Source organism: Mastomys coucha, unplaced genomic scaffold, assembly GCF_008632895.1.
Source record: "Mastomys coucha isolate ucsf_1 unplaced genomic scaffold, UCSF_Mcou_1 pScaffold6, whole genome shotgun sequence".
NCBI lineage: Eukaryota > Metazoa > Chordata > Mammalia > Rodentia > Muridae > Mastomys > Mastomys coucha.
Genome location: NW_022196912.1, coordinates 7,623,626 through 7,634,922, shown reverse-complemented (window position 1 = coordinate 7,634,922; position 11,297 = coordinate 7,623,626). Strand labels below are relative to the sequence as shown.

Here is an 11,297-nt window from a genome sequence, read left to right as displayed (position 1 = left end):
TTTGGCTGTAAAGTAAGTAGTTTGTGGTACACAAAGATAGCCAGTCAGTGGAACTCCTGATTCACATCAGGGAACAAGTTAAATGGATTACTGGATGAATAGGATTGATCCATTAAACCCACACCACATCCCATGGCTAGGCACTCTCACTGTGTAAATGTCTCAGGTGAGATGTTCCCCAGACCCAGGGGAGGTCATTGTTGATGCTCCCTAGGGAGGGAGCTCTGAGGTGGAGGTTTGCAATGAATGGACAGGATATGATGTCAGAGGGGACCAGGAGGACTCCTGCCTGTTCAAAGGATGAGATAGTAGGAAAGTGAGAAGAGGGAACATTGAGCTGGGCTACAATTCCAGGAAAGGTCTTGGCAGCTCTCTAGTGAACTATGGAACCCAGAGAGCCTTGGAGGACTGTTCTGAGTTGGCCCTCAGGGCATTTCTTTGCTTGACACTCAGAGCATGCAGGCGACCCAGGAACAGCCTGACCTTTGACAGATTATTCTCATTGACTGAAGTGATTCCTGAAGAAAGTGATTCCTGAAGATTTCTCCCTCCTGGGAGAAAGTAGGAGCAAGTAGGTCCTGAAGGGACCAGAGAGCTCCCTACCTAAAGTTACCTTACAAAACTTACATCAAGTACCACAGAGACAGAACTAGCACCAGGCCATCTGGCTGAAGAAATTAGGACTTTCTCTGCTTATGATGGTTAAACGGCTTATTCAAAGTGACAACTCACAAAGTGAGGCTCCCAGATGGGGCTATTTACACCCCCACCCTGAACTATGGCTTAAGCTGTGGATTGTGACCTCACATGGGGTCACAAAACAATGTGTGGGTTTAAAATGTTAGCAACAATGAGCAAATTAACTCAAAATCAAATGGCTAATGTTTTCAAGGATTCTGTGTGGTTTGGCTTGGCCCAGGGAGTGACACTATTAGGAGGTGTGGCCTTGTTAGAGTAGGCGTAGCCTTGTCAGAGGAAGTGTGTCACATTGGGGGTGAGCTTTGAGACCCCCTTCTAGCTGTTTGGGAGACGGTCAGTCTCTCCTGACTATCTTCCCATGAAGATATAGAACTCTTAGCTCCTTCTCCAGCACCATGCCTGCCTGGACACTGCCATGCTTCCTGCCATGATGATAATGGACTGAACCTCTGAACCAGTAAGCCAGACCCATTAAATGCTGTCCCTTATAAAAATTGTCTTGGTCATGGTGTCTCTTCAGAGCAATGGAAACCCTAATGAAGACTGAGTCTGTCAGCTCTCTCTAACATTGTGTAACATGACTACATTGTGGCCTTGGTTCTGAATATACAATGTGGGCCCTTTGCCCTGTGCATACTGTCATTCTATAAATGGCATTAAATGCTTCTAGAAACATCTTAGGTCAGGTTCTAACCTGATGCACATTGTGGTCTCTCTCTCTTTTTTTTTTTTTTAACTGTATTTTCGAAGTTTTCTGTTCTTGTGCAAACATAATGATTCAGTTAAGGGAAAGACTCTTAATATTTCCCCTCATCTCTCCTCAACATATAAACAACAAATTATTGTACCTTTGGATTTTATGGCTAAAAAAGTTTTATTTAAAATTATTGAGCTTCATAAAAAAAGTCAGATATATTTTAACTTGGTGAAATAGCCTTTTTACTGTGCTATGAAAAAAAAAATACTGGATAAAGCAAGTTAGGAAAGGAGGAGCTGATTAGACTTGGGGTTCTAGGAAGGATGTGGTCCACCACGGCTGTGAGCATGAATGAGGTGCCTGCTCATACTCATCACACGAATGAATTCCGACACTCAGCTCTCTTTCTCCTTTTTGTTCTGGACTCCCAGCTTGAGGGAAGATGCAGCCCACACTCCGGTGAGTCTTCTCTTTCAGTTAGGCCATTCACAGGCACATCTAGAGGTATGTCTCCTAGGTGAGTCCCATGACTAACCATTACAAGTCCTAGTCTGTCCTCTTTACTTTATAAGAATGGCTGATGAATAGGATCGAAATACCTATTATCTCTGAATATGTCGAAGATGTTCCATGACCTATACAACCATATAATTAGATAAGATTTAATTCTTCATGTTAAACAAACACATCTCTCATTACGAAGGTTTCACTTTAATGGTAAAATTGTTTACCAAAAAATTAAAATACATTTCTTTATTGTGCTTGGTTTATATACCTATTTTACAGAGCTACATGCCTGGGTTCTCGAAAAAGGTTTTTGGGTGAGAAGGGGTCACAAGTGCATAATAAGTTTAATAAATTTGATCAGCTATAGACTCATAAGTCATGCTATTTCTCTGGGTCTTGTTGGTACCTACTGTTGGGAAATTTTCTCCCATGTTTCCTAGGTTCCACACCCATTCTTCCCTCTAAACAATTTCTGGCAGTTTCTATTACTCTAATCTGTTAGGGTCTCAGCCATTCCCCAGGCAGAATGGGATTCTGACAGCCCAGCATGGCTACAGGGACCTGAGGAGTGAAACTGGTTACCACCTATGGTGATGCTGGCAACTGTGGAGCTGGAGGCTGCTATGGCACTGAAGGTGACTGTGGCTACCCCGGCTGGCCACCTCTTAGTGCTGCATGGTTAAGAAGAGAGGAAGGAAGACTGTCTGATGCTGGGTCAGAATCTATCAGTGTCTCTTCTACCTGCCCCGATACTGGCTCCTGAGGTTAGGCCAGCTTCTTCTCTTTGAGGGTCAATCAAGTGATTAGAAATTGGAAGTAATTGAAGAGTTTTACAACTGGAGAAACATTTCTTGAGGTGAGAAAATAGAGGCCCAGAAAGCACCCTGAAACAGCTCCTACCCCAGGCCAGACAGCCAAGTAGCTGGTTTGAGGACCTGAACATCCCCAGGTCCTGGCTTGTCTGATCCCCTAAGTTGCCTCTTCTGAATGTGGGGGTGTTCAGACAGGCTTTCTGCAGACTCCAGGATGCTCCTGTTTCCTGGCTTTCTCAGCAGAGAACTCAGAACCACCAGCGTCTCAACAGAGAATGTAACAGAGCATTGCTCTAAGTCTAACGGTCCATGGAGACACCCTAGACGCTGTATTTGATCACCATTGGCCAGCCTGCCTCCTTGATGGTGTAGGGCAGCTGCCCCCAAGAACGAGGGATCAGGTAATAGAAAAGTTTTTTCTGTTTGGGCTTCACCACCTGGGACTTCAGATAATACCAAATAGGCTGAGAAGATTTAGGAATGATTCTGTAGGAAGCTGGCTGGTAATAAGCTTTACATCAACGATTCAATATGCTCAAAGCCCCTGCCCACCACCCACATGAAGCTAATACGCAGCAACCTGGATCTTCCCCCAGAAACATCTTAGCTCCATGAATCAGTAAAAGAGTCTGGCCTAAGTTACAGACCTTCTTTGAAGTCCCAGAGAGGCCCATAAATAAAACTGGGATGTTGGAAGGGCTGGGGGGGTGCTCATTTTGAGGGATCCGTACACAGCTCTTTCAGACCCACAGTGATTTGTAGCTGCCTCTAAGTCAATTTCCTGGGGCTCATAAATCTTGATTCAACCAAAACTAAATTGTCATCAATATTTATTTAAGGTATTTCTTACCACTCTATAGGAAAGGAAGTTAAAAAAAATGTCAACATTCTCATCCACCACCCTGGAGATGACAGGGACCAGGGTTATTCCTGGGTTCCTCCCAGACCACTTCGTCGTGAACCATAAACCCCTGGGTAACAAATGTACCATTTCATGGTCAGTAAGAGTGGTAACTGTCACTGGAGAAATAAAACTGAGTTATTGTTTCCAGTTTCAAAAGAACAGCAACAAGTATAAAAACAACAACAACAACGAAAAAAATCCCCAAACCCCTGTATGCGATTCCCATCCTCCTCCGCTCAGACACCTGCAGCCATCTAACGTTTCACCGAATCCTGCCACATAAATGCATAGCTTCACTCACTAATCCATATGGCTCCAGAGACCCCTGTCACATGAGAACTTAAACTGATGGGGCCAGGCAGCCCAGGGCAGCTTAATCTTTTTTAATTCAAATCGACTGAGTCCCATGTGGCTGGGGATGATACATTATATGCTGCAATCAGACTGACCTAGACTTCTTGGGCTCTAAATGATTAATGAAACTGCCTCCAGTTTGTTTCTATGGTGATTGGAAACCCGACCCGGACTGAGGAATCTGCCATTCATGGGGAACAGAATGGGAGGGGGGTCCGGGGGAACCCTGGCGGCTGGTGGCAAGGCAAAGGTGCCCACAGGCTGTGAGTACCTCCCCCAGGCCTGCTGCTGCGGTCTCGGAAATCAGAGTTAAGGGGGAGAAAGGAAATGGTGCTCAATCTGACGCAGACTTATTTCACTCCTCAGGGGATCCAGTAACTTTTAGGAGAGCTGGAGCAAATGACCAGAGAAGGAAAGGCATGGCACACCGAGACTACACTTGGCTTCCCAAGGCAAATGCAATGGAGCTATGGAACATTTGTTCTTTGTTTCCCTTAGAATGAACGGTTTTGCCTGTTATGGTAGGCCTCATTTCTACTTGGTTACTCTTTGGTCCTTTCAAAATGATTTACTTCTTCTCTCTCTTCTTCATTTAGAATAGATCAGTTCTTTGCATTATATAGCAAAATGTTGTTGTCAGAACAGAGGCCAGATGGACTTAAGGGGAACTTGACAGTCCTGACAGAGAATTGATGGAGACATGGTTAAGGCCGAGGCCACTTGCTACCATGAGAGCTGGGTCCAGCTTTAAGATGTGGTTCTCCTGAGCTTGAGCTTTCCCACTAGAGCCTCTGAAACAGACCCACACCCGCAGCTCTGTGAGTTCCTGAGCCTGCAGTCTATCCTCACTCAAGGACCAAACAAAACACCCTTGTCTTTTTAAAACCTGGTGACTCATCCTCTGTGGCCACCAAGCAAGGAACAACTCTGAAAACTGGTGTAAGTTACACTCTTCTTTCTGATTATCCAGCTAATTATGTGCCACGTAGAAGGTCTATACTTTAATAAATTACACGAGGCCCTCCAAGGTTTCTGTTCACCTCCCTCTGATCTCTCTGCTAACCGAAACATTCATCCCTGACTTTTCTCCATGTGTATCTGGTTCTCTGTCTTCTTCTATAACCTCCCCTTTTCCACCTGCTGAGAGATTCCTCTCAGCCCCAGTTAGGACACCATCACAGCACTGATCATTCATCCCAGGCACAAGCCTCTCCTTCTCAGCCTCATTTCCATGGGGTTGTGTCTTTGATAATGAAGAGTGTGTCTGAAATGTTGCCTTGCATGATGGGAAATCTCCATCAGAGTTCAGCAGACAGTGTTCATGAAGTTGGGCCCTGCACCGTCATACTCCTAGATGGAGGTCCACCTGGCTGTCACCTCTGTTGTCCCTTTCAAACTCACTTTTGGTTACCAGTGATGGGTCAGGCTTCCAGCAGATGTGCAGGGATGCTTCTGGAAGACCAACAGTTACCGCTCCAGTTCAGCTTTGAATCAATCGCTCTTAACTCGGAGGTTGTCAACCTTCCTAATGCCACAACCCTTTAATCCTCAGGTTGTGGTGACTTCCAACTATAAAATTATTTTCATTGCTACTTTATAACTACTTTTGCTGTTGTTGTGAATCGTAATGTAAGTCTCTGTGTTTTCTGATGGTCTTAGGGGACCCCCGTGAAAGGGTCCCCAAAGGGGTTGCAACCTACAGGTTGAGAACTGCTGTCTTAACTGACTGGGAGCTTATGTGGCCTAAGTTTCCCCAGAAGTTTCTAAGTTTGAATTCTTTCCAGTTGCAGGTCTTGGGGAGGGGGCATCTCAACCAGGCAGAGCACTGTCTGGAGGGTGGGCTGGAGCACAGTCACCCACTCTGGCCCCTTTGCACTGATCTCCTGTAGACAGCAATTGCTTGAGCTACACCTGTGAAGCAGGCTCCTCCTTTTGCCCTTGGCTCTGAAGGAGAACCTAAGTGACAGGAGGCCTCAGCTAACCTCTCACCTGTGCAGTCAGACTGCCTCACACGTCACTGCTATCGAGGACTCCTGTGTCCTTATCTAACGCCTTCACAGAGAGGTATCATGTGTACCTATCTTGTTTCCTGAAGACAGGGGTGGTAGAACCTGGGTGTGTAGCTCTGGAAGGGAGGGAAACTTTCTAGGGACCCAAGAGCAGATATAACTGAGTGAGGCAAGAGAATGTCCTGGCAAGAGTTGAGCTTGAGTAAGTCATGTCTCCTGCATAGCCCCCATGTCCCTCTTTTCCAGAGCCCCTGTCTGTTGTTCAGAGCATACCTCACAGTATATTCCTCTCATGTCATACCTCTGTTTCTACATGAATCAGGGGCAAGGCTGATCCAAGGAGAGGCAGAGGCACTCACAAGCCTGACAGGGACCCTACTTCTGTTAGGCTTGTGAATGGGACATCTCTTGGCCTCTCTGCTTTGTCATCCCTCATCTGTTCCCCCCCTTTCCATTTGTATGAGACTTATGAAAAGAAAAATGTTTTCTTTTCAATTATTCAGACTCACTGCTTCTTTTTAGAAGGTTCTTTCCTGGATGTCTGAGGCCCCAAGTTTGGCAACTAGAGATGACAAGCTGGGCCAGGAGGACTTGAGGACAGAGCCAGACACTAAGGGGAGGAATGTGAGACCTGCAGAGGACACCAGGAGAGGCAACCAGAGCCATGAATATTTAGACAGTGAGAGTGGAATTCAACCTGATGCAGATGCACAGGAGATTAGATAGGTAGCCACAGCCTAAAATTAGAAGCAGTCTGGGGTGCGTGCATGCATGTGTGTTTTGAAGTTCAGACTCTGGAGACTAACTGGGTTAAAAACTCAGAACTAGCCACTTATCAGACAAGTGGTCTTTAGGCGAGGACACTGTATGTAGCTTCTCTGTCTGTAAAGTGGATATAATGTGCTTCCTGAGTGACTCATAAGTTCATGATTGATACGTGGTTACTTCAGATTGGCTGTGGTTGAACAGAGAGACTCCTTGTTACATTCATTGGCATCTTTCTTTCACCTAGAGGGCCTTCACTACTCCCTGGAGGGTCAAATAAACTGGAAGTTGGCACTGCCTCCAAATTCCTGTTGAAATTACAACCCTGGTGTGATAGTATGTGAAGATGAAGCATGGAGTTCCATCCACGGGGAAGGAACTCTCATTCATGGGATTTGTGCCCTTAGCAAAGAGAACCCAAGAGTTCTCCATCTCTCTCTCTCTATCGTGTGAAGACAATGTAAGAAGTCAGCTGTCTGTAACCTGAAAGAAACATCACCAGACATTACCAGCCAGCATCCTGATTATGAAATATTTAGGGTGATGGTCTAGACAAATGTCTCCAAGCAGCCAGAGGAGATGAAGCAAAGGTTCAGTTGCTAAGGATGCTCCATACTGTCTTCAACCAAGTTCTGGCTAGCTCAGCTGAGACCCAAGGATGAATGACAAGGCTTGAAGCCTTTTAGACTAGAAGGGATCATGACAGAAGACAGAGAACATAGCAGAGCTACAGGAAGAAGGCAAAGGAGACAAGGCCCAGCTCTGTAGATGCAGTGACAGTTAAGAACTCAGAGAAATGAAGACATCTCAGTAAATTATCGAATAGATGGGAATCACACACATGTGCACACGCGCAGACACACACACACAAACTACACATGCACAAACACATGCACACTAACAAACACACACATACACACACGCACATGCATACAACACACACAAACATGCACATTCTCACACACACATGCAAACATGCCTGCATGTGTGTGTGCATACCCACACATATACACATACACACTCATATTCATGCATACATATCCACACATAAAAACATGCATACACATGCATGTACACTCACAAACACACATATACATAGGTGTACACATGATACACACACATACACATGTCTGCACACGTGCACAGATGCACACACACACACATAGACATAGAGACTTCTGCTGGTATTGGTTCTGAAGACATCTATATCAAGGAATGCTTCTTAGTCGCTTGCTGTAGAATAGTCACAGTTGGAGAGATCTAACTGATTTACAAAGCAGTCTCTAGGGCAGCGGGCCCTTGGGTAACTGGAATTTGAATGCCTAGGCACTTCTGATTCTTTCCTTTCTTTGTCCCATTTTGAGTCTTACCTAGTGGCTTTTATCCTTCAGGGCACTCTCCACAACTCTTCCAGTCTACTTCCCACACCATCAAGACTTCCCACCTCCTACCCTTCTATAAACATCTGCATGTGTGCTCTCCAACTCAGCTTCACACCTAGGGCCATGCTGACTGATGAGTGGGCCTGCTGTGCTTCGGATTGGCAGGAAAAGACATTGGTTAAAGGGTAGAGGCTTGCTAGCTCATCAGCACATCACCAAAGGTTGGAGCCGAATTTTGTTAAATCTAAAAGACAGATCTCCAGCTGGACTGTCAACAGTAAATGGCCAGATTAGATTAACATATTGAATGGGTAATTTCATCAAGCAGTTCAAAAACTAGACACAAATAAAGACACACAATGCAGTCGACTCCCTCCATTTAACAACAGCAGAAATGTGGCTGTGGTCACTAGGTTTTTGCCTGACTTACAGAAGTTTCTGTGTTAATCAGTTTTTCATCCTGTGCCATCTGAGGGAAACAACTTCAAAGTAAAAGATTGATTTTGGCTCACAACGTCTGAGGTTTCTGCTCCACGCTGGGCTGCCCTCGGTGCTTTTAGGCCTGTGGTAAGGCAGGAGCATCATGGCAGAGGAAACCTGATCACTTCATGGCAGCCAGGAGTCACACACATGCACACACACACACACACACACACACAATAACACACACAGACAAACCACACACACAAACACATACACTCACAAACATATACATACAAACACATACACAGACAAGCACACACACATACAGACCACACACACATACCCCACACCACACACACATAGAAACACACACACAGGAAGGACACACACACACACAGAGGAGGGACACACATACACACACATAGAGAACACAGGGACAAGTTATCCCTTCCAAGGCCATATCCTTAGTGACATGCTTCCTCCTACTTGTTTCCACATCCCCAAAGCCCATTCAGCTACGAGTTGATAACTAGATTAATTCATTGATGAAATTAAAGCTCTCACAGTCCAATTGCCTCTCAAAAGTGATACTATCTAGGGACCAGATTTCAGCTCATGAGCCTTTGGGGGTGCTTTATATCTAGCAGCACTTGCCAAGTATGAATTCTTTTGTTTTGGTGTTGGTTTGGTTTTTTTTATCTTCTTTTTTTCCCCACCAGATTTATTAGCTGTGTACTGCATGTGTTTCTGGTGCCCACAGACATCTGAAGAAGGCATCAGGTGCTCTAGAACTGGGAATGTGATCCATCCTGTGAGCTCTCTGCAAACAGCTCCTGTGCCTTCAACTACTGAGCCATCTCTCTACCTTGCCTGTGTGTCCCAACCTCCAACTAAGTATGCTGTTAAACCTACAAGTTGTATTCTTCTACACACATCTGGCCATTCTGGGTTTTCTTTTTCCACCTAATATTGTGGCCTTAAAATCTTGCTATATCAGTACAAAACAAGAATTTCTTCATTCTCCTTTAAAGTGACATAGCATTCCAATTAACATACATGCACACATACACACACACTCACACACAAGCACTCACACACACTCATACATATACTCACACACACTCACACATACTCACACACACGTACTCACACACACACTCACACACATGTACTCACACACACTCACACACACACTCACACACATACTCACACACACATTACTCACATACACACTCATACACACATACTCACACACCCACTCACACACACACACACTCACACACATACACACATGCACACACATGCACACACACATGCACATGCCATACACTCACACTCACTCACACACACACATCAACACACACACACACACAATTTGTTTACTGGTATCGTAGCAAGGGACATTTCAGTTGTTCCCAGTCTTTTGGTCTTGTAAGCATTGATACAATGAGCTATCTCATTTGTGGGCAATACTCCATATACTCTAAGAATTTTTGAATTAGAGATAGTATTTCACACATGGGTTTACAAGCATACACACAGACACTTTTTCAACTTAAAAAGTACTGACCATTTAGTTTTGTTTCCAATTAAATATTTATTTTTAATGGCAATTGTAGACTTGCATGCAATTGTAAAAAAAAATAGTAGCCTTCACCCAATTTATGCTAACTGAGTGTAAAACCATATATGGTGTTCCTAACAGAACCAGGAAATTAACATGATATATTAACTGGGTTGGTTGAGATTTGGCCAATTTTACAGGTGTGAATGTAGGTGTTTGCTTTTATACAATTTTATTTAGCTTCTTGTACCTACCATCATAATCAAAGCAGAGATAATGTGCTGACTGAACCACAAGTGTCTCTTACTTCTGGTAACCTGGTAACTTCATAGTCAGAAACCTTACTTAAATGCAACCCTATGATGCAGTATGTGATGTCTTTTGGAAGTGCTATGAAATCAGTATAATGCCTTTGAGGGTCATCAGGCTACACACATTAACAGTTCGTTCCCATTAATCTTTTCTAGTATTCCAGTGGCATGGACACATCACAGTTGGTTTAGCCATTCAGGTATTGGAGGATATTGGGATTGTTCCCTTTGCCACCCATCTTCTCAGGTCCCAAGGCTCTGCTTGAACTGGAAATGACTTTGGTGTTCATAATTGTCAGGTCCTAGTCACTATATGAAAGATAAGAGGAGAGGAATATGGTTGGTTTTCAAGTTAGACATGACACAAAGCCAAAAATGATGAAACAATATCACCTAGGTACTGAAAGAAAACAGCAGCAACAGCAGCAGCAGTAACAACAGCAGCAGCAGCAACACCAGCACCAGCAGGAACGGCAGCAATAGCAACAGCAGCAGCAACATCAACAGCAGTAACAGCAATGGCAACAACAGCACCACCAACAGCAACACCAGGACCAGCAGCAGTAGGAACGGCAGCAATAGCAACAGCACCAGCACCAGCAACAGCAGTAACAGCAATGGCAACAACAGCACCAGCAGCAACAGCACCAAACAGCACCACCACCAGCAGCAATAGCAACAGCAGCAGCAACAGCACCACCACCACCAACAGCAACACCAGCACCAGCAGGAACGGCAGCAATAGCAACAGCAGCAGCAACATCAATAGCAGTAACAGCAATGGCAACAACAGCACCACCAACAGCAACACCAGGACCAGCAGCAGTAGGAACTGTAGCAATAGCAACAGCAGCAGCAACAGCACCACCA

General features: G+C 44.8%; 1 long non-coding RNA gene across 3 annotated transcripts; it reads left to right on the top strand.

Moving 5' to 3' along the window:
* Positions 1 to 854: 854 nt before the first annotated feature.
* On the top strand, positions 855 to 11,078 carry LOC116080310. 3 transcript variants are annotated; one of them, XR_004114389.1, is made up of 4 exons: positions 855 to 1,156; positions 4,340 to 4,494; positions 9,272 to 9,446; positions 10,584 to 11,078. It is a non-coding gene; the product is annotated as an uncharacterized LOC116080310 (long non-coding RNA). The 3 variants fall into 3 exon arrangements; XR_004114387.1 differs by having other exon boundaries at positions 10,825 to 10,875; XR_004114388.1 differs by lacking the exon at positions 855 to 1,156 and adding an exon at positions 3,056 to 3,116 and having other exon boundaries at positions 10,825 to 10,875.
* The last annotated feature ends 219 nt before the right edge of the window (positions 11,079 to 11,297 follow it).